The sequence below is a fragment of the Rhinoraja longicauda genome, chromosome 22 (genome assembly GCF_053455715.1).
Source record: "Rhinoraja longicauda isolate Sanriku21f chromosome 22, sRhiLon1.1, whole genome shotgun sequence".
NCBI lineage: Eukaryota > Metazoa > Chordata > Chondrichthyes > Rajiformes > Arhynchobatidae > Rhinoraja > Rhinoraja longicauda.
Genome location: NC_135974.1, coordinates 35,041,717 through 35,066,049, shown reverse-complemented (window position 1 = coordinate 35,066,049; position 24,333 = coordinate 35,041,717). Strand labels below are relative to the sequence as shown.

Here is a 24,333-nt window from a genome sequence, read left to right as displayed (position 1 = left end):
TTATGGCCATCAGCGATTACATTTAAAGTAGGCTCCCAACTCAGATATGCAATCCAGAAACCAGATATGCATCTCCCGTACATTTTCAAAGAATGCCCACACTCCGCACAAAAATCCATTTAACCACGTTTAAAATTAAATTTCTTAATACTGCTATTAGTAAACTGGAAGTCGATCTAATTTGTGCCTTGTTACCGTGAAGCTTGGTTTTCAAGTAGCCCAGGCAAGATGTTATGTTTCAAAACTCTCAAGTAATTACCGACTTGTCAGTGATTTCAGCGAAAATTAGGACGCCGGAGAAGCATTGACAGCGTGGGAATTTTGTGATGTTTCCGAAGATGGTGTAATCTCCACCTGACTCGGCATTGTCGTGGTCATTGTCGTCGGGTAAAAGAAAAGTTTGCCGATCTGCTATGACTTTGACAGTCGCCGGCAGTCACCGAACAAATCGCCTAAATGGGACAGGCCCTTTAAGCTATTTCACTCTGTCCCCTTCACCTTTACAGTCTAATTTTATGTTGATGGAATAATGATTGAAAGATACAGCATGGAAACAGGCCCTTCGGCCCACTGAGTCCATGCCGACCATCGATCGCCCATTCACACCAGATCTATGATATCCCACTTTCCCACACACCAGGGACAATTTACAGAGGGCCAATTAACCTACAAACCCGCACGTCTTTGGGGATGTGGGAGGAAACCGGAGCACCCGGAGGAAACTCACACGGTCACTCCAAAGACGTACAGGTATGTAGGTTAATTGACTGGGTAAATGTAAAAATTGTCCCTAGTGTGTGTGGGATAGTGTTAGTGTGCGGGGATCGCAGGGCGGCGTGGACTCGGTGGGCCGAAGGGCCTGTTTCCGCGCTGTATCTCTAAATCTAAAGTCACAGGGAGAACATGCAAACTCCACACAGACATCTCCATGGGTCAGGATCAAAGCTGGGTCTCTGTGAGGCAGCAGCTCTACCTGCTGCACCACTGTGCCATTGCGTAAGTGTTTCTTAAATTAGTCATAGAGTCATGCAGCTTTTGACACAGGACCCTTCAGCCCAGCGAGACCAAGATGTCCCATCTAAGCTACTCTCATTTGCCCACATTCGGTCCATAGCCCTCTAAACCTTTCCTATCCACATACCTGTCCAAGTATCTTTTAAAAGTTGTCATGGTACTGTAGATTAGTGTAATGGTGTCACTCATGTTATGTGTCATGCTTTTGGAGTTGTGCCCCATTAGCTTTTGAGTGACCACTGCTTGCGAGATTCGGGTTAGTGTAAGTGGAACGTGCAGGCGTTGAGGTCGTGCTTGCTATGTAGTTAATAAAGTCCTTGGATCGTTATCCAGGTGCAAGGCTTCTGTTATTATACGGTCACCACGACATGGTGTCAGACGTGTACGGACTTACTCCAAATTCTGTTGTTTTCCTCTTGTTTTTATCTTAGTTTGTTATTTTTCTACTGTGTGCGATGGCTTCTGCTCTCCGGAAACCAGAGATCTTGGTGTTTGATGCAGATCTCGGTAACGGTGGCGTGTTTCTGCTTCAACTATACCCTGTGGCAGCTTTTTCCATAGAACCATCACCCTGTGAGTGAAAACGTTGCCCCTCGACTTTCTATTAAATCCTTTCCCCCTCTCACCTGCAACCCATGTCGTCTGGTTCTTGATTCCCCTACCTTGGGTAAAAAATGGTGCACTCACCCTCTCTATTCTCCTCATGATATAAAACACCTTTGATCATGTGAATCAGAGTGTTTGATGAATTAAACAGGAAGGAAAACAAAGGCACAAGACACGGTGGCGCAGCGGTAGAGTTGCTGCCTCACAGCACCAGAGACCCCGGTTCGATCCTAACTACGGGTGCTGTCTGTTCGGAGTTTGTACGTTCTCCCCGTGACCTGTGTGAGATTTCCCCGGGTGCTCCGGTTTCCTCCCACACTCCAAAGACGTACAGGTTTGTGGGTTAATTGGCTTGGTAAAATTGTAAATAGTCTCTGGTGTGTGTAGGACAGTGCTAGTGTGCGGGGATCGCTGGTCGGTGCAGACTCGGTGGGCCTTGTTTTGTTTCCTCGCTGTATCTCTGTAAACTAAACTAAAGCAAGCTAAATGTGTAGGAAGGAACTGCAGATGCTGGTTTAAACCGACGAAATGCTGGAGTAACTCAGCGGGACAGGGCAGCATCTCTGGAGAGAAGGAATGGGTGACGTTTCGGGTCGAGACCCTTCCTCAGACAGGGGAGTAGTCAGGGGAAAGGGAAACGAGAGATAGAGACGATGATGTAGAGAGATACAGAACAAATGAATGAAAGATTTGCAAAAAAGTAACAATGATAAAGGACACAGGCCATTGTTAGCTGTTTGTGAGGAAGGGTACTTGAGACTCAAACATTCTTCATAGATTCCATAAAGCAAAAGCCATAGTTGAAGTCCTTTAAACTCCTTAAACTCCTTTAAGTTGAAACCACAGCTCATCACATAATGGAAAATAGTTTCTTGGCTCTACGTTTCAGTGAGGTTGTGTAACTCAATCTTGCACAGACAAATCTCTTGCAAGGAATCTCTGCGGCACGGTGGCGTAGCGGTAGAGTTGTTGCCTTACAGCGAATGCAGCGCCGGAGACTCAGGTTCGATCCTGACTACGGGCGCCGTCTGTACGGAGTTTGTACGTTCTCCCCGTGACCTGCGTGGGTTTTCTCCGAGGTCTTCGGTTTCCTCCCACACTCCAAAGACGTGCAGGCATGTAGGTTAATTGACTGGGTAAATGTATTAAAAAAAATAAAATTGTCCCTAGTGTGTGTAGGATAGTGTTAATGTGCGGGGATCGCTGGGCGGCGCAGACTCGGTGGGCCGAAGGGCCTGTTTCCACCATGTATCTCTAAATCTAAAAGATTTCAAACAGAGGGTGGTGGGTGTATGGAACGAGCTGCCAGAGGAGGTGGTTGAGGCTGGGACTATCCCAACTTTTAAGAAACAGTTGGACAGGTACATGGATAGGACAGGTTTGGAGGGATATGGACCAAACGCAGGCAGGTGGGGCTAGTGTGGCTGGGACATGTTGGCCGGTGTGGGCATGTTGGGCCGAAGAGCCTGTTTCCACACTGTATCACTCTATGACTATGAACATTATACCTGCAGGTAATGTAATTGATAAATTAGACCTACCCATATCTAATCGTGCAGATTCGGCCTTTTCTTGAGACCTGCTGAAACATCATTACCCAAAATAAATTTCAGCTTCTAATATTATTGAGAACCTCTTTGCAATTTTCTATGGAACATTTCATATTGATTACATTTTCATAACCAAATCTATTTAAAAACATTGCTTGTGCAACAGAAATATTCAATAATGATCAGAGCACAAATCTGTCCCATCATTGGACTGCTTGGAATTAGCTATTTATGTGTGTGCATAGCTACAAACGTTCCTTCGGAATATTCAATTTTCCTTATCAAAATTGCTTTATGTGCTGCAGTGTTTTTCAGAGAAATCACTTTTTTTTCCGAGAAATTGCTGCTTCTAACATTTCCGCTCTGTCCCCACATTAACACAGCCAGACCTGGTGCAGTGCTGGAGTAACTCAGTGCTGGAGTAACTCAGTGCTGGAGTAACTCAGTGCTGGAGTAACTCAGTGCTGGAGTAACTCAGTGCTGGAGTAACTCGGTGCTGGAGTAACTCGGTGCTGGAGTAACTCGGTGCTGGAGTAACTCGGTGCTGGAGTAACTCGGTGCTGGAGTAACTCGGTGCTGGAGTAACTCGGTGCTGGAGTAACTCGGTGCTGGAGTAACTCGGTGCTGGAGTAACTCGGTGCTGGAGTAACTCGGTGCTGGAGTAACTCGGTGCTGGAGTAACTCTGTGCTGGAGTAACTCAGTGCTGGAGTAACTCAGTGCTGGAGTAACTCAGTGCTGGAGTAACTCAGTCACCCATTCCTTCTCTCCTGAGATGCTGCCTGACCTGCTGAGTTACTCCAGCATTTTGTGAATAAATACCTTCGATTTGTACCAGCATCTGCAGTTATTTTCTTATAAGAATCTATCTACCACTGCCTTAAAAATATCCACTGACTTCCCCTCCACAACCGTCTGTGGCAAAGAATTCCACAGATTTACCACCCTCTGACCAAAGAACCCTCTGTGTGTTTTGTAAACCAGTATCTACACTTCCTTCTTCCTCCAGGACTTCTGTGCTGCAGGCTCTCCTCTTCCAGGCCTCTACATTGCTTTGCCCTAAAATCCATTCTAACGGGTCAAGCAAAAACTTTCGGTAGACGCAAGGAACTGCAGATGCTGGTTTACATAAGAAGACACAGAGTGCTGGAGTAACTCAGCGGGTCAGGCAGCATCTCTGGGGAACATGGTTGGATGACGTTTTGGGTCGAGATCGTTCTTCAGTTTAGCTCAGTTCTTTCTTTAGTTAAGTTTGTTATTGTCACGTGTATCTGGGTACAGTGAAAGGTTTGTTCTGCATGCTAGCCATTCGAGTCATGCCGTACGTGGGCACAGTGGATGCTCTTCCCAGTGGTTCTTTATTATCACATGTAGCATGGTTCTAGTGGAAGTCTTGTTCTGCAGACAGTTCAGTAACATTCTGGAACAGCAGACAGAGAGTCGCCAGGTTCCAGTGCCACCCTTTTCCAGGGTAGTCCCCTCATGCCCGGGTGGGGTTGTAGAGGGACCACAAGCTGTCCATGGGCACCCTGGGGGGATCTCCGGGACCACTGGGCACCGGGGGGGGGGGGGGGGGGGTGGATGCATCCTCAATAAGGATTGCAATATAGTTGTACTGTCGTTTATTTAGTATATTTGTTTGTCTTGTGTTATGGTGGTGGGTTTTGTTTTGATATTTTTGGCACTGTAAATATTATTGTAAATACTTGATTCAATAATATTTGGTAACAAAAAACAATCAAAATAAACCCACTGCCCGTGATTAACCCCCCCCACCGCCAACACCCCCCACCCCACCCACCCACCCACACCACCCCACAAACACCACCCCACCCACCCACCCACCCACCCACCCCACCCACCCACCCACACTACCCCACCCACACCACCACACATACACCACCCCACCCACATACACCCCCCACCCCACCCACCCACCCACACCACCCCACACACACAACCCCACCCACACCACCCCACAAACACCACCCCACTCACCCACACTACCCCACCCCACGCACCCACCCACCCACACCACCCCACCCACACTACCCCACCCCACCCACCCCACATACACCACCGCCCGTGACCCCCCCCCCCCCCACACCAACACCTCCGCCCACAATTACTGCAAACCTCCCGCGGCCACCTCCGCTAAAACCCGCAACCACCGCAAACCCACTGTCCGTCGCTTCCAGCGGCTGGTCCCCCCCCCCACCTCTGTGCCCCGAGGTGCCTGCGTTCACCCCCCCCCCCCCACCTCTGTGCCCCGAGGTGCCTGCGATCCCCCCCCCCCCCCCCCCCCCCCCAGCCGAGCACGGAACTTTAGCAGGAGAATGGGGTGCAGAGGGAGAGATAGACCAGCCATGATTGAATGGCGGAGTAGACGATGGGCTGAATGGCCTGATTCTGCTCCTATCTCTTATGATCTGATGGTCTTGGGGTGCATTCCAAGGGAGCAGGAGATTAGTTTGTGGACCGTGCACAGAGGCTGACTCGTGGTTTAGTTACAAGCTGTAGCATGGAGACGGGCCCTTTGGCCCACTGAGTCCATACCGACCACGTGCTTAATGATCCATTACCTGCAGCAGTCACGATCGGCACAGTGGCACAGCGGTAGAGTTGCGGCCTCACAGCGCCAGAGACCCCCGGGTTCCATCCTGACTACGGGTGCTGTCTGTACGGAGTTTGCACGTTCTCCCCGTGACCGCGTGGGTTTTCTCCGGGTGCTCCGGGTTTTCTCCCACATTCCAAAGACGTGCGGGTTTGTAAGTTTATCAGCTGCTGTAAAAAAATTGCCCTTAGTGTGTGGGATAGGATTAGTGCATGGGCGATCACTGGTCGGTGTGGACTTGGGCCGAAGGACCTGTTTCCACACTGTATCTCTAAAAACTAAACAAAACAGTTCCTTTTGTCTCCAGGATATTTCTAACTTGGAAGACTTGCTGCCATTTATTTTAATTTCTTATTTCCAATTCACAGTTTAGATCATTACGTTAAAAAAAATCACAAAAATATTGGCAGGAGTAGGTGGATTATAGTTCTCTTAGTTCTCAGAGCATGTGGTGTGTGATAACTTAACTCATGCAACAAAGTACACACATTACCTCAACCGATTTCTGCAGTTGTACAGGACTTTTGTGAAGCCGCACTTGGAGTCCTGGAATGTTGGAGTACTTCGGAAGAAGGGTCCCGACATTTTCTCCAGGGATGACCCTGACCCACTGAGTTACTCCAGCGTTTTGTGTCTATCTTCGGTTATAAACTAGCATCTGCAGCTCCTTTCTACTCTTATGTAGGAGAATAACTGCAGATGCTGGTACAAATCGAAGGTATCACAAAATGCTGGAGTAACTCAGCGGGTCAGGCAGCATGTCTGGAGAGAAGGGATGGGTGAGGTTTGGGGTGGAGACCCTTCTTCATGTTCAGTTCTGGTCAGCCTGCTTTGGGAAGAATGCGATTAAGCTGGAAAGGGAGCAGGGAAGATTTACAAGGATGATGCCAAGACTTGAGAGGCCGGGCTACAGGGAGAGGTTGGGCAGCTTAGAACTTTATCCCTTGAAGCGCAGGACGCTGAGGTGTGATCTTGTAGGGTTGCCAACTTCCTCACTCCCAAATACGGGACAGGGTGACGTCACCGCCCCGCGTCCCACGTGACCTCACCCAGCCAGCGGCCACGTGCTCCCGCTCCACCAATGCCAGCCGCCGGGAGCGGGCCTAATACGGGACAAGGGCGGTCCCGTACAGGACAAACAGATTTAGCCCAAAATATGGGATGTCCCAGCTAATACGGGACAGTTGGCAACCCTGCTTAATGGAGGTGCATAAAATCATGAGGGGAATAGACGGAATTAATACACAGAGTTTAATTCCCAGGGTAGGGGAATCAAGAACTAGAAAGCAGAAGCTTAAGGTGAGAGGGAAAAGATTTAATCCAAACCTGAGGTGCAATATTTTCATACAGAGGGTGGTGGGTATGTGAAACGAGGTGCCAGCAGGCACAATAACAACATTTAAAAGACACATGGTGGATGTGGGTTAAAAATGTGGGTAAGTGGGACTGTGGGTAAGACCACATCTGGAGTATTGTGTACAGTTTTGGTCTTCTAATTTGAGGAAGGACATCCTTGTAATTGAGACAGTGCAGCGTAGGTTCACGAGATTGATCCCTGGGATGGCAGGACTGTCATATGAGGAAAGATTGAAAAGACTAGGCTTGTATTCACTGGAGTTTAGAAGGATGAGAGGGGATCTTATAGAAACGTATAAAATTATAAAAGGACTGGACAAGCAAGATGCAGGAAAAATGTTCCCAATGTTGGGGGGGTCCAGAACCAGGGGCCACAGTCTTAGAATAAAGGGGAGGCCATTTAAAACTGAGGTGAGAAGGAACTTTTTCACCCAGAGAGTTGTGAATTTGTGGAATTCTCTGCCACAGAGAGCAGTGGAGGCCAAATCACTGGATGGATTTAAGAGAGAGTTAGATAGAGCTCTGGGGGCTGGTGGAAACAAGGGATATGGGGAGAAGGCAGGCACGGGTTATTGATTGTGGACGATCAGCCGATCACAATGAATGGCGGTGCTGGCTTGAAGGCCCGAATGGCCTCCTCCTGTACCTGTTTGCTATGTTTCTATGCTTCGAAGGTCCCACTTACCGACGATCTCGGTCGGCACGGGACGGGTGAGGAGAGGACATCGGTTTGCTGGTCGACCAAGGAAGGCCCTGCAGCAGCCTGGGGCTCGCCTAGATCAGGCACCGCTCGTAACGACTGGAGCATGGGGCTGGATGTGGAAAATGGCGCCACGTCATTGCTAATCAGAGATGGTAGGGCTATACAGAGATGGTAGGGCTATACAGAGATGGTAGGGCTATACAGAGATGGTAGGGCTATACAGAGATGGTAGGGCTATACAGAGATGGTAGGGCTATACAGAGATGGTAGGGCTATACAGAGATGGTAGGGCTATACTCTACTGGACTTTTAGTGAGAAAAGAATTTCACTGTGCATCTGCACTTTGCACATAAAACAATAAAGAGTCGTTGAGCAACTGGAGTTGGGTCGAGGGGCCTGTTTCTACGAATCAGAATCAGAATCAGAATTATCTTTATTGTCATCCAAAAAAAATGATCTTATGCTGTATGACATTTCGAAACATAGAGAAACATAGAAACATAGAAACATAGAAAATAGGTGCAGGAGGAGGCCATTCGGCCCTTCGAGCCTGCACCGCCATTCAATATGATCATGGCTGATCATCTAGCTCAGTAACCTGTACCTGCCTTCTCTCCATACCCCCCTGATCCCTTTAGCCACAAGGGCCACATCTAACTCCCTCTTAAATATGGCCAATGAACTGGCCTCAACTACCTTCTGCGGCAGAGAATTCCACAGACTCACCACTCTCTGTGTGAAGAAATGTTTTCTCATCTCGGTCCTAAAAGACTTCCCCCTTATCCTTAAGCTGTGACCCCTGGTTCTGGACTTCCCCAACATCGGGAACAATCTTCCCGCATCTAACCTCTCCAACCCCTTAAGAATTTTATATGTTTCAATAAGATCCCCCCTCAGTCTTCTAAATTCCAGCGAGTACAAGCCGAGTCTATCCAGTCTTTCTTCATATGAAAGTCCTGCCATCGCAGGGATCAATCTGGTGAACCTTCTCTGTACTCCCTCTAAGGCTAGAATGTCTTTCCTCAGATTAGGAGACCAAAACTGTACACAATACATAGAAACATAGATAATAAGTGCAGGAGTAGGCCATTTGGCCCTTCGAGCCAACACCGCCATTCAATATGATCATGGCTGATCATCCACAATCAGTACCCCGTTCCTGCTTTCTCGCCATATCCCTTGACTCTTTGACAATGTTACCAGAAGCATCACAAGCCCCTCGCCCCACATAGGTTTCACAGGGTCACTGTTTAATAGGGTTGCCAACTGTCCCGTGTTAGCCGGGACATCCAAGTATTTTGGGTTGAATTGGTTTGTCCCGTACGGGACTGCCCTTGTCCCGTATTAGTAGGGTTGCCAACTTTCTCACTCCCAAAGAAGGGACAAAGGGTGACGTCACCGCCCCACGCCCCACGCGACCTCACCCAGCCAGCAGCCACGTGCTCCCACTCCACCAATGGCGGCCGCCATTGGTGGAGCGGGAGCACGTGGCCGCTGGCTGGGTGAGGTTGCGTGGGGCGCGGGGCAGTGACGTCACCCATTGTCCCCTCTTTTATTTTTAAGAAATACTTTATTCCAAACACAGAAACAAACGTACAAAGTAGTGACGCAATCAAATCAAAAGCCGCCCGTATCGGCAGTTTAACAAACAAAACAGTTATCAGATTAGAATCCCGCCAACGTTGTCAACAATTCAATCGACATCCTCCCGCGGCGACCGGCGTTCAAGGAGATCTTATCGAAATGTATACGATTATTAAGGGGTTGGACACGTTAGAGGCAGGAAACATGTTCCCAATGTTGTGGGGAGTCCAGAACAAGGGGCCACAGTTTAAGAATAAGGGGTAGGCCATTTAGAACGGAGATGAGGAAAAACTTTTTCAGTCAGAGAGTTGTGAATCTGTGGAATTCTCTGCCTCAGAGGGCAGTGGAGGCCAATTCTCTGAATGCATTCAAGAGAGAGCTAGATAGAGCTCTTAAGGATAGCGGAGTCAGGGGGTATGGGGAGAAGGCAGGAACGGGGTACTGATTGAGAATGATCAGCCATGATCACATTGAATGGCGGTGCTGGCTCGAAGGGCCGAATGGCCTCCTCCTGCACCTATTGCCTATTGTCTAAGGCCTCCAGCGTCTCCGTGGACACCTATTGTCTATTGTCTAAACCCCATTTTTCCCTTCTTTGACAATAGACAATAGGTGCAGGAGGAGGCCATTCGGCCCTTCGAGCCAGCACCGCCATTCAACGTGATCATGGCTGATCATTCTCAATCAGTACCCCGTTCCTGCCTTCTCCCCACACCCCCTGGGAGTGAGGAAGTTGGCAGCCCTACTGTTTAAGTTAAGACAACCATTAGTGTGGGATCGAGATCTGATTGTGTTGGTTCAAAGGGCTCACTCGTTCGCAGATTAATTTTTCACGTTTTTCAAATTGACTTCTGTGATCACATTGGTTGTTAGTTCATGGTCTGTGGGGGGTATAAAATGCCATTAATGGCAGGAAAAATATTCTGCCCCAAAAGTCCGTCAGGACACAGCACTTTAGAGCAAAAGCTGTCTTCAGCAGAGCGGCGATGAATAATTCATGTTGCATTTTGAGTGCCTTCTGCTGAAGGTCTGGATGCTGCGTTTTATGAATTTGAATAAATTAAAGATATGAGAAAGGTACGGTGTAGGGGGGGAAATGCTGTCGGGGGGGGGGGGCAGTCTTGTCTTGTGTGAGTAGGGTGGGAGCGTCCCATGTAAAACATAACGCGGAGTATGAATCTTATCTTATCGAAACGTATAAGATTATTAAGGGGTTGGACACGTTAGAGGCAGGAAACATGTTCCCAATGTTGGGGGAGTCCAGAACCAGGGGCCACAGTTTAAGAATAAGGGGTAGGCCATTTAGAACGGAGATGAGGAAAAACTTTTTCAGTCAGAGAGTTGTGAATCTGTGGAATTCTCTGCCTCAGAGGGCAGTGGAGGCCAATTCTCTGAATGCATTCAAGAGAGAGCTGGATAGAGCTCTTAAGGATAGCGGAGTCAGGGGGTATGGGGAGAAGGCAGGAACGGGGTACTGATTGAGAATGATCAGCCATGATCACATTGAATGGCGGTGCTGGCTCGAAGGGCCGAATGGCCTCCTCCTGCACCTATTGTCTATTGAAAAGCCGCGGTGAAACGATAACGCCAAGTGTGAACATACTGTCGGTAAAAATAACTCCAGATGCTGGTTTGAATCGAAGTCTGAAGAAGGGTCTTCCATTCCTTCTCTCCAGAGACGCTGCCCGACCCGCTGAGTTACTCCAGCACTTTGTGCCTCTCTCTGTCTTGTGAAAATACTGACTGCCTTGGCGTCTGCCCTCTGCATGAGATACTCCCAAGACCAACATTCCCCATCGCAAATTGCGATTTGCATACAGATGTCAACATGCTTTGGCTCGGTTTAAAGTTAAGACTTGTGTGTTTGGCCACCTACATCTCCCGTGCTAAGGAGTACAAGAGTATGCTGGCTCTGGGGGGGGGGGGGGGGGGGGGGGGGGGCAGGTGGCTGGACAATGATGGGTTTCCCCGTGATCTCCCCTGATTGCCGATGGTAATCCTAAAACTCAAGATGAACACATGGCGAGGCAATATGTTATTATGGTGTGTGGTGATTACTCTGGATTTTAGCGGGGAGAGAGAGTGAGGGGAGGGGAGGGGAGGGGGGGTGGTAGGTAGAGGGGGGTGGGGGTGGTTGGGGGGTGGGGGGTGGTGGGGGGTGGAGGGAGGGAGGAGGGTGGCAGTACTGTGGCAGAATGGCAGTCTCTTCATTCTCTTGACAGAAATTTAGAACAACGTTAAAAAATCTCTCTCTCTCTCTCTCTCTCTCTCTCTCTCTCTCTCTCTCTCTCTCTCTCTCTATCTATCTCTCTCTCTCTCTCTCTCTCTCTCCCTCGTGTGCCACTCTACTTTTTGGACATCTGCTGAGCTGACTTATCAGGCTTAACAAACAGCAAGACTATCAAACAGATTACGTGTCACTACAACGAACACAGCAGCAATCTCATTTTTCTGAACGACGTTGGCAGTAAAGTTAGTAAAAAAGCTGTACAGCAGTAGTTTACCTCAGGGTGGAAAAAATACAAGTGGGTTCACTCCATTAAAGATCAGCCCTCGTTTCTGTCGGGGGATTAAAACAGTAAGCAATCCGTTGGAAGAAATATTTTTGCTGCATTAATTTCAAGATATTTAGTGGGTGACTCATAGAGTCACAGAGTGATACAGCGTGGAAACAGGCCCTTCGGCCCAACTCGCCCACACCGGCCAACAATGTCCCAGCTACACTAGTCCCACTTGCCTGCGTTTGGTCCATAACCCTCCAAACCTGTCCTATCCATGTACCTGTCCAACTGTTTCTTAAACGATGGGATAGTCCCAGCCTCAACCACCTCCTCCGGCAGCTTGTTCCATACACCCACCACCCTCTGTGAAAAAGTTACCCCTCGGATTCCTATTAAATCTTTTTCTCTTCACCTTGAACCTATGTCCTCTGGTCCTCGATTCCCCTACTCTGGGTAAAAGACTCTGTGCATCTACCCGATCTATTCCCCTCATGGTTTTGTACGCTCGGTTCATTGGTTTGCACCATGAAACATTTTTCTACCTCTTATGAAATATTGATTACAAGTCTTAAGAGAAGTAACTGAGCATCAAGTTGGCACCAAATATATAAAGGCACAAAGTGCTGGAGTAGCTCAGCTGGTCAGGCAGCATCTCTGGAGGACATGGGTGGGTGACGTTTCAGATCAGGACAATAGACAATAGACAATAGACAATAGGTGTAGGAGGAGGCCATTCGGCCCTTCGAGCCAGCACCGCCATTCAATGTGATCATGGCTGATCATTCTCAATCAGTACCCCGTTCCTGCCTTCTCCCCATACCCCCTGACTCCGCTATCCTTAAGAGCTCTATCTAGCTCTCTCTTGAGTGCATTCAGAGAATTGGCCTCCACTGCCTTCTGAGGCAGAGAATTCCACAGATTCACAACTCTCTGACTGAAAAGGTTTTTCCTCATCTCAGTTCTAAATGGCCTACCCCTTATTCTTAAAATGTGGCCCCTGGTTCTGGACTCCCCCAACATTGGGAACATGTTTCCTGCCTCTAACGTGTCCAACCCCTTAATAATCTTATACGTTTCGATAAGATCTCCTCTCATCCTTCTAAATTCCAGTGTATACAAGCCTAGTCGCTCCAGTCTTTGAACATATGATAGTCCCGCCATTCCGGGAATTAACCCAGTAAACCTACGCTGCACGCCCTCAATAGAACCCTTGTTGCTTGCAACCATAGTGTCCTCCAGAATATCATCAGTCTGCACAAGGACTCGTTTCCCTTTCTTCTTGGGCCGTGTCAGGAGCGTGGCAGTGAAGATGGAGCAAATAAGAAATGACTGCTGCCGGTGTCTGAAGAAGGGTCTCCAATCCACCCGAAACGTCGCCCAATCCTCCTCTCCAGAGATGCTGCCTGTCCCGCTGAGTTACTCCAGCACTTTGTGCCTTATCTGCTGCGTTTAACATCCCCACCCAAACATCCCAGTGCCTACCAAACCAAACCTGTACCTCCCGGCTGTGTAAAAGGACCAGGATAAGCTCGCACAATGCTTTATTTTCTCCCTTGCAGGGAGTACAGATTGGAGTAGAGTCCTCGACCAAACGACATGTTCCCGGTTGGCTTCTGATTTATTATTCGACACAATCAGTAAATTGTGCTTATTCCATTTGGTGTGGGGTGTTTTTTTTGGTATTAATTGCTCCCTTTGACTAGCCGGCTGTCAGTCCCCCTAGTCTGGATCATTTTGACATTGTGTGGTGACAGGTGGTGACGGAACCCTTAGCTTCTCTGTACAAAGCCTGTTAGGTTTGGTCCGCTCTCAGTCGCCCGTGGCCTGGAGATGGAGCGCTCCTCCCAGACGCGTGCACCGCCTTTATCATTGTAATTGGGCTGTGTTTGTAGAGTGTTGTCTGTATTTACTCTTTGTCACAGCTCATATTTACACAGCCTGTTAGAGGGGCTTGCTGTCTCCCTGCCCTTCCACCAACGCCACAATGTCTGTTGGCACTCATGGGTTTCGAAACTTGGAGCAAAAGGCCTTGAGGGGGGGTGGGGTGTGGGGAGGGGGGGTGTAGGGGTGTGGGGGTGTGTGGGGGTGGGGGGGGGGGTGTGGGGAGGGGGGAGGGATGTCATGTCTCTTGGTTCCTGAGGATGGCCCTTTGCTCATGTTTAGTGGGTAACTCGGCTCATTGGTTTGCACCATCAAACATTTCTCTACCTCTTATCAATCTCTGGTGTTGTGAGATTCCGATTTTCTTTCTTTGAAAACCCCCAGAATCAACCCGGGACCATTCCCTCCGTGTCCATGCCCCGATCACAAGCTCCCTCACTCACTCCCTCACTCCCCTCCTCACTCCCTCCCTCCCTCACTCCCTCCCTCCCTCCCTCCCTCCCTCCCTCACTCCCTCCCTCCCTCCCTCCCTCACTCACGGAGCGGGCAGGACAGAGCGGAGCACACAGGCAAATGTAATAAGCCCTGCATCCATTACACATTTCGCCTCTGCCATAGCAACAGAGAATCAGGCCCATTCAATCTTCTGTGTTCAACCATCATTATCTCCCGAGCCATCTGTTGGAGACTGGGGTACAATTCCATCTCATTTAAATGAAGTGAAGCTAGCATCTATTTAGCAGGACATGTGTCACTGAAAACATACAACTGGAAACATGGCCGTATGAATCCCGCCCGCCTTCTCGCCCAACATGTCCGTGTGTCCTTGCTAGTGGTCTGTGCCCCGGACAGAGAAGGGACGGGAATAAATCTGACTTGGTGAGATGCTCCAATCCTGACACGAAGTGTGTGTGTGTGTGTGTGTGTGTGTGTGTGTGTGTGTGTGTGTGTGTGTGTGTGTGTGTGTGAGTGTGTGCGTGTGTGAGTGTGTGTGTGTGTGTGTGAGTGAGTGAGTGTGAGTGTGTGTGAGTGTGTGTGCGAGTATGTGTGTGTGAGTGTGTGAGTGTGTGTGTGTGAGTGTGTGAGTGTGTGAGTGAGTGTGAGTGTGTGTGAGTGTGTGCGAGTGTGTGTGTGTGAGTGTGTGTGTGTGTGTGTGTGTGTGAGTGTGTGTGAGTGTGTGCGTGTGTGAGTGTGAGTGTATGTGAGAGTGTGTGTGTGAGAGTGTGTGTGTGTGAGTGTGTGTGTGTGTGAGTGTGTGTGAGTGTGTGAGTGTGAGTGTGTGTGAGTGTGTGTGTGTGTGTGTGTGAGTGTGTGTGTGTGTGTGTGTGTGTGTGTGTGAGTGTGTGTGTGTGAGTGTGAGTGTGTGAGTGTGTGAGTGTGTGTGTTGGGGGGGGGAGAGCAGGTGGGGTTTTTTTGCGTCCACTGTTTTGCGTGTTGTATATATATATATGTCCCGCGTGTGCGCCCTTTGTAAAACTTGAAAATCAACACACGGACAAATAGTGGGGATGGGGGTGGGGGGGGGGGGGTGGGGGGGGTGGGGTGTAGGTGGGGGTGGGGGGGGGGGTGGGGAGGAGGTGGGTGAGGGTGGGGGGGGTGGGCAAGTTTTGGGAGTCGGCGTTGAGGCTGTCAGTGGGGTGGCGTATTGTCTTGATGTTGAATGGCAATGTGTTGTGTGCGCGGCGCTGTTGTACCAGTGATTGGCTCTCGGTTTGTTGCCTTGAGTTTCCATTGCCTGTGACTGGCGCAGACACTGCCCCGACCACTGATAAAGTTGTGCGCGCTCGCCACAAACTTTCCACGAATGACACTCACTTCAAGCCTGCGCTGTTCCTCCAGATTATAACGACCAGCAAGAATGAAGCTGTGCGGTGCATTTCTTGGTTGGTAGAAAACAAAACTATTTCTTCTCTCCTCGCTGCCCGCCTATCGCGCTGTCAATTCTGGCTTGTTTGTGTTTGTTTGTTTGTTGATTAACTGTCGGCATTTAAAATAAGGAAATGTCACCGCTGAAAGTACTTTATATGCAGTCGCTAAGTGGAATAATTGTGATTTTATGTTGTGCTGTGAAGGACTGTATAAACTATGCGGGCAGTGCATTATTTTATCGTCTCTGACTTGTGTCTGTGTGAAACATCTTTCAGATAATTATTCACAAAATGCTGGAGTAACTCAGCGGGTCAGGCAGCATCTCGGGAGAGAAGGAATGGGTGACGTTTCGGGTCGAGACCGTTCTTCAGACCCATTCCTTCTCTCCTGAGATGCTGCCTGACCTGCTGAGTTACTCCAGCATTTTGTGGATAAATACCTTCGATTTGTACCAGCATCTGCAGTTATTTTCTTACACTATCTTTCAGATAATTATTGTACGTGTTATTTGGATACGCAGGGTACAGAGATTCGGGTCTTGCGAGTTTGGTGAAATCCAGCACTTGCTTCATTTAAACGTCAGTTTCCTTAAAACCAAAAAGAAAGACAAAACTGAAAGGAATGTAATATCATTTGCGGACTTCAGACAAAGGAGTTTTGTCTCCTCAGTGTTTCTGGTCTGTGTCTGACAAGGATCATTAAGACAATGTTAGCCCGAAGGCTTATTAAAAGTTGCTCTATGCCGTTTCCATCTGCCAGGGCAGTTTTCATTCCAAACGCTCAGCTGTTAGGTATGCAATATTAATGCTGACCAGTTGAATCCAGCCCACAACAGGACTAATTGTAGTCTGGTGAATCAAGGGCTGGCCCCATCTGCATCGGTTTGAAATCTGTTGTAAGACTAACAAGAAAAAATGAATTCAGCTACCCAGCTGGTAATAGAAGCAGCTTTTTCCTTAATTAACTGTGCGGGACAAAAAAAAAAGTTTCCAACTCACAGCTTGTTGTGTGTCAAAGTTTCATTCAGCAATCACAAAAGCAAGATGGGGAAAAAATCGGCAATAGGTGGATTAATTTTAACAGCATCACGTCCAGTAAAAAAAAATATTTAACATTATTGACAGGACAAACTTACTTTTAATTATGTAATAAACTTATTTTTTTAATTAATACCGACAATGTGTAGAAGTTTCAAACTTTAAAGTTAGCAACTTAATGTCAGTTGGCCAATATTTTGTACTTTTAATTACATGGGCACGACTTTACTTCCAAACTATAAAATCTTAAGAACATAAAATTACTGAAGTTCTTAGAAAATAATGTACCGTCTTTTCTTTGACTGGATGGCAGGCAAAAACAAAAGCTTGTTACACATGGCAAAAATAAACCAAGCTAAACTAAAATGAGTACTTAAAATACTTCTTAACTTGCTGACTTTAGTATTTTCACCAAAGTATTATTTAATCGCTGTAAAAGTGATTGGTTTACTTAAAAGTATTCTTATGTTTGTATAATACTTAAATGAAAACAGATAAGAAGTTTTTAAAAGATTTTTCTTTCGAATCAAATCTTCGTAAATGAGTATTTTCACTCAGTTATAACGTTTATACTTTATCTTATAAAATTCTGTAAATTGAAGTTATGTTTACAGTAGAATCAATGAACTGCAGATGCTGGTTTACTTTTTAAAAAGACACAAAGTGCTGGATTAACTCAGCGGGTCAGGCAGCATCTCTGGAGGACATGGACAGATGACGCTTCGGGTCAATAGACAATAGGTGCAGGAGGAGGCCATTCGGCCCTTCGAGCCAGCGCCGCCATTCAATGTGATAATGGCTGATCATTCTCAATCAGTACCCCGTTCCTGCCTTCTCCCCATACCCCCTGACTCCGCTGTCCTTAAGAGCTCTATCTAGCTCTCTCTTGAATGCATTCAGAGAATTGGCCTCCACTGCCTTCTGAGGCAGAGAATTCCACAGATTCACAACTCTCTGACTGAAAAAGTTTTTCCTCATCTCAGTTCTAAATGACCGACCCCTTATTCTTAAACTGTGGCCCCTTGTTCTGGAACCTTGGGTCGAAACCCGAAACGTCACCTGTCCATGTTCTCCAGAGATGCTGCCTGACCCGCTGCGTTACTCCAGCACTCTGTGACTTGTGGTGTATGTAGTTTACAACTTGAGCTCGCTCTGTGCGGTTAAACTGGAGCTGACTGAAGTGCTGAAACATTGTTGGCCCTGCACTCAGCTGAGACTGGAGGGAGCTGTCCAGGGGAACTGTTCTGAAAAAAAATATTCTTCAAACGTTCACTGATATTTTAAAAGCAAATTTCACACAACCAGTGCTAAACTCCTACTTGAGTAGAAACGTTAATATAATTTAATGACGGGGCTGTAATTATTTTCATTTAAATTCATGACTCACCAGATTTGATCCCAGCTGTGATATTTCCCCCTGCTCTCTTTCTCTCCCTCTCTCCCTCTCTCCCTCTCCCTCTCTCCCTCTCTCCCTCTCTCCCTCTCCCCCTCTCTCCCTCTCTCCCCCTCTCCCCCTCTCCCCCTCTCCCCCTCTCTCCCTCTCTCTTCCCCTCTCTCTCACTCTCTCTCCCTCACTCTCTCTTCCCCTCTCTCTCCCTCTCACTCTCTCTTTTTATTTATCCGAGTTAAGAGCGTACCAAAGTTTTAACGATTGGAAAGGTGTCCTTTAGTCGAAGTTTCCCTCTGTGTGGGTTAACCTCACTGTGGTGTTTGCTAGGTTTTTTGTTTCTTTGTTGTGCTTTTAGAAATGGCAAACATGAACTGACCCACACAGAGCCTACTGATTGATTTCAGCCATAATGCATAACAAAAGAAGTGCGATGTATAATACTGCCTGGTGCTCAGAGATAAGAATTTAATAGAATTTTGGCAAGTGGATACTGCCTTGCAGAAGCTTAATATATGCATAACCTGGTAAAGTGAGATAGAAAATGGCATTTGAATGCAAATCTCAAATGATCTTAATGAATGGCTGCTGTCCCCTGTCTCTAATAAGGTTTGAAAGCAACAAAGGAAGTAGATTTGATAACCTAGGGCATCTGTCATATCCTGGACTGCTTATGGTGTTTCTAATAGGAATCCTAGGACTCTACCACATGCTCGCTTAGAGGAGGTAGGTTGACAGTGTGACACTGGCAATCTTTTGGTTCAAATCGTCAACCCGAAATAAGTAACCTTGCCGTACAAATTTCAACCGGCCTTGTTGTATGAGCCGTGCCTGCGTTTCAAGGGACTCGGTGGTCCTGAGGATATTTGGAAGTGCAGTTCCGTGAGGCTTAAATTTCAAGAGCCACCTTTTAGATGGTATACAGTAAATTCATTTCTCCTCATAGAGTAAACAGATATATTGCAACCCCAAGGGTTTCTGGGTAGTGTATTTACACAGAAAATGCATCAAGCCTTGCCTGCAATCTAACTAATGAGGTTGGTCATTAAGTAAATGACACCGAACCGTCAGTGGCTTAAGCAACACTGTGGAGTATCAAATATTTAATTCAGCCACCACATGTCTCCTGTTCCGCTGTATACTACCATGGCCCAGCCCCTGCTGTAGACTTCATTATTGCTTTCTGTGATGTCATCTCACCGAGCTGGACAATAGCTATGGGGAAAAGGTAAGTCAATATTAATGTTCTCTGGGTGACAAAGGAAGACAAAGCTGGTGTTCGGGGCCCTCTGTGGAAGTCTGATAAATATAACTGGAACTGCCAGCCCTGCCTGGTCGAGAGAAACAAATTGTTTAACTAGGGCAGCTTAGCGAGGGCTTAATTTACAGCCACGAGCAGCATATTGTTGGCTCCCCTCTCCCCTCTGAGCTCTGCCTGGCCACAGCTGATCTGCTTGTCAATAGAAGTCACTCCAGGTTGATTCTACATCACTTTCAGCCATCGCTGGCGAACCTCCTATTCCTGTTATCAATGTCTTCCGGCGAAGACGTTAATTTCTGGAAACACTAATTTGGGGTCAAAAGTTGGTCGGCGTACTCTCAAGTGTGGAACATGCAACGCAGTGCTGTTCTGACTAAGCAGCTTGTATTGTGTGTCTTGTTTGAACTATCAGGCTTTTGACGGCACTAAGACAGGGAGGAATGGAAATGAGGGGAGATACGTAGACGCAGAATCAAAGGTGACTGTTTCACGTTCTGTCGGTGGAAGTCTTCTGCGTTTGATAGATCAGCTCTCTCAATAAAACAATTTTTTTTTTCAAAAGAAAACGAGAGCGCTGGTGGATTAAATAACCCTTTAGTTCCATTGTTGATTTTGCCTCTACTTTTACAAAACTCATTCCGTGCAATGGTGGCAGGAAAGTAACGTCTAACAATAATAGATCCACTTCAAAAAAAAAATACTCCTTAGAAATTTGGTTTAGATATGGAAAAAATATCAATGTAATTATGCCAGAATGTAATTTAGACCCTTGCTTTAAAATTACCATATTTCTTACTAAATTATAGTCTAACACAATTTTTTACTTAACTTCTGAAATGTTATTTGGCCCCTTAAAGTTTTTTTTTACACATGAACTTTAAATAACGTTTCATTCATGCTAGTAAACTGTGATGCATATTCTTTTAAGTATGGGATCTTATAGAAACTTACAAAATTCTTAAGGGGTTGGACAGGCTAGATGCAGGAAGATTGTTCCCGATGTTGGGGAAGTCCAGAACAAGGGGTCACAGTTTAAGGATAAGGGGGAAGCCTTTTAGGACCGAGATGAGAAAGTATTTTTTCACACAGAAGATAGTTGAGGCCAGTTCATTGGCTATATTTAAGAGAGAGTTGGATGTGGCCCTTGTAGCTAAAGGGATCAGGGGGTATGGAGAGAAGGCAGGTACGGGATACTGAGTTGGATGATCAGCCATGATCATATTGAATGGCGGTGCAGGCTCGAAGGGCCGAATGGCCTATTCCTGCACCTATTTTCTATGTTTCTATGTAATACATTGTCAATAACACTGCAGAAGAAAAAAACTATTGTAAAGTCCATGAATTTCACCATTGGCACAATTGGACAGTTGCCGGTTTTGAAAAATCAGAGATTTCATGTGCAATAGTACTTTATTGCTAGATTGGGTCTTTTAGTTGCTCTTTGTGTTTTGGTTCAAAGCAATTTGGCAAGGTGTTGATAATGCTGCCAGGTAATTTGATGTAGATGTACTCCAAGACTGACTCGGGACTGATTTGTTCAGGAAGGAACTGCAGATGCTGGTTTAAACCGAAGATAGACACAAAATGCTGGAGTAACTCAGCAGGACAGGCAGCATCATCTCTGAGAGAAGGAAGGGGTGACGTTTTAAAGGGTCTCGACCCCGAAATGTCACCCATTCCTTCTCTCCAGAGATGCTGCCTGTCCCACAGAGTTCCTCCAGCATTTTGTGTCTGGCACTGATTTGTTTGCCTAGTTTGTGGGAGAGTGCTGATCTCAATCATTGATTACACAGCGACGGAAGCAGGTGACTTGCTAGTAAAGGCCTGGAAAAAAAGCAATTAGCGGGTGAGAAAAGAACAGCTGTTTGAACCAGCTATTTTCTTGTTTTCCGGTGATCGTTGGTCACCAATCGGTTAAAAAATAAGTACTTATCCTCGAGAAACAAATCCTATCATTGCTGTAAAGAAACCCCATCATTCAGTGTTAGTTGCCTGGGAATTCTGTATATTAAAATCAAAGAAATTGCTTTCTAAATCCACTTAATTTGTGAGTTTGCTTGAAGGAAGTTTCAGTCTTTGTGTCGAAATCCTTTCTAAAACCTTTATTTACAACAAAATGTTACTGTTTTAACAATTGCCCATCTCTAGCTGGATGCTGGTGTTTAAAAGAAACAGAGGTTTTATGTCCATTAGTACATTATTGCTAAACACACAATGGGTTGTGTGCAGAATATCTTTCACGGTGGTGTGGAAGTCTTGCCCCGTTCACTTTGAGAAAACAAACGTGTGGTGAAGTTTTATCATCGTACCGCAAGAGACGTGTTCCTTCACTTCTGATCTGAAATATTAACTAAACTCCGGCTGCAGAATAAAATTTGAGTCCAGACGCAGGCATTAGACGTGTTTTACTGTACATCTCCTGCCAGCTATAAAGAGGCCATTTACATTTGTGGGGGAAGAATCACATGGTCTCTGTAAGTGCAGTCAGCAGGAAGCCTTTGTTTAACCTCACCACAGTTGTCACATTTCAAATTGAAATATGCATTACATGCGAAGGGACACAAAGGCTTCATTTTTAAACGTGCACGCAACTGGATATTTTTAATTTGATCAAATGATTTCAACATTAATGTTCGTGAGTAAAAAACTTTATATAGACTACAACTTCCCCAGTCAACTCAAGTAACCCTCTCTCTCTCCCTCTCGGAATCAAGGGAGATGGGGTATGGGGAGAAAGCAGGAATGGGGTGCTGGTTGTAGACGATCAGCCATGATCATATTGAATGGCGGTGCTGGCTCAAAGGGCCGAATGGCCTCCTGCTGCGCCCATTTTCTATGTTTCTCTCCATTCGTCCCCAGACTAGTTTAACTGTCCTCCTGATTAAATTTTACTGATTGTGCGCCTCGTTGTCAACTTCCCCTCAGCCAACAGTGATCCAATCTTCATTTTCCTTGATCTGCATCCTCATTGATCTGTCGTTTCCACACCTTACCCCTCCTTATCTCTATGTCTACAGCTCCCCTGACTCTCAGTCTGAAGAAGGGTCTTGACCCGAGACGCCACCCATTCCCTCTCTTCAGAGATGCTGCCTGTCCCGCTGAGTTACTCCAGCATTTTGTGTCTATGTTAACCAAAACTTTTATAAACATTGACCACACGGGCAACCCTGCCCAAAGGGTAAACGTGGCAATAAAGTGAACTATTCCGGTCGCGTATTTTAAAAAGGCTTAATTTGATAGATTTTCTTTGCATTAAAGCTGATCAGAATAAGCGAATTTTCATCAGTCTGAAGAAGGGTCTCGACCCGAAACGTCACCCATTCCTTCTCTCCCGAGATGCTGCCTGACCTGCTGAGTTACTCTAGCATTTTGTGAATAAATACCTTCGATTTGTACCAGCATCTGCAGTTATTTTCTTATACAGAGTAAGCGAATTGAAACATTCTGTGTGCTGCTGTTCTATCTGACTGAGCAATACCAACAACCAATTTAATCCAACTTAAATGTTGGCATAGTGTTGATTATTTCAATTTAATGCTGTATACGTTACAGCCAGTGCCACAGCTCAAGTGAAATCAAGTTGCAGTCGTTCACTGTTTGCAACAAGGATTTTATAGACAGTCGCAAAGTTGTGAAAATCTTACTTCCAATATTAACAAGCAAAAATTAATTGTTTGTAGCTCAATGCCTTGTTCACTAAATTTCTGCCAAATTATCAGCAGCAGCTTTCTGCTGCCAATGTAAATTATGTTTGACTGTAATAATCAGGAGGCAATATTTTTAAAAACTAGATGTAATGAAAAGATGAAATCAAGTATTTCTCCCATCTATAACGTCCAGTAACTTACCATTAAACAAGAAAACGTAGGCTTTGTAACGTATTTCTTTGTACAGTTTATAAACACTGAATGAGGTTGTAGTGTGAGTTTCTGGAGGACATGGATAGGTGACGTTTCTGGTCGGAATCCTTCTTAAAGCTCTTCAAGAAGTCTCAACAACGTCTTCAAGAACTTCCTGAGTGGAGTTCTTCGGGAATTATCTGCTCAAGTTCAAAGATAAACACAAAGTGCTGGAATAACTCAGCGGGTCAGGCAGCGTCTCTGGAGAACATGGGCAGGTGACGTTTCACGTCGGGACCCTTCCTCAGACTTCAGACCTTCTTCAGAAGGGTCTCGACCCAAAACGTCACCCATCCCTTCTTTCCAGGGATGCTGCCTGTCCCGTTGAGTTACTCCAGCTTTTTGTGTCTACCTTAGGACCTGCTTCAGTGTGTTTAAGCAAAGTGCAGTTGGTTCATTCCTTCCATCCCTACAGTGTAGATCGAAACATGCCAAACCTTTAGACACGGAGACGGTACAATGCATGGATGTAACCATACTGATCTGTGAATGGTAATTAGTGGTATATCATTGCATTATTATGCCAATGCGAATATTAGTCAGGAAATTCTAATGGTTTCAGATGCATGTAGCAGACAGCTGTTACATTGGGCCCTTCAGCATGGCTTCAAGTGAAGGACTGTCCACTCTGGATTTCAGCTATAATCTAAAATGGGTTATTGATTGACTGAAAGATACAGCATGGAAACAGGCCCTTCGGCCCACCAAGTCCACACTGACCATCGATAGCCCGTTCACACCAGTTCTATGTTATCCCAGTTTTTCATCCACTCCCTACACACTAGGGGGCAATTTACAGTGGGCCATTTAACCTACAAACCCGCACGTCTTTGGGATGTGGGAGGAAAACCACATGGTCAAAGCGTGAACGAGCAAACTCCACGCAGACAGCACCTGAGGTCAGGATTGAAGCGGACTTCTCTAACTCTGTGAGGCAACGTCTCTACAAGATGTACCACTGGGTCTCCCCTTGCTGTTAACATGCCCCTTTATGTTCTGTGCATGAGACAAGGGCAGAGAGAGGAGTGGAGGCTGGAGAATGGAGATGGGAGCTGGGGTCAGTTTGCCACCA

General features: G+C 46.6%; 1 protein-coding gene across 3 annotated transcripts in view; it reads left to right on the top strand.

The window, feature by feature from the left end:
- The window catches only part of myt1b (myelin transcription factor 1b), a 140,527-nt gene that overhangs the window by 40,163 nt on the left and 76,031 nt on the right, over positions 1 to 24,333 (top strand). Inside the window, exon 1 of one of the 3 annotated variants that reach the window (XM_078419126.1) lies at positions 14,617 to 14,687. The exons of 1 other annotated variant lie outside the window; for it this stretch is intronic. The gene's annotated coding sequence lies outside the window, so the exon portion shown is untranslated. Of the gene's footprint in view, positions 1 to 14,616; positions 14,688 to 19,075; positions 19,330 to 24,333 lie in introns of those variants that run through there. One more of the 3 variants, XM_078419125.1, reaches the window with a different exon arrangement.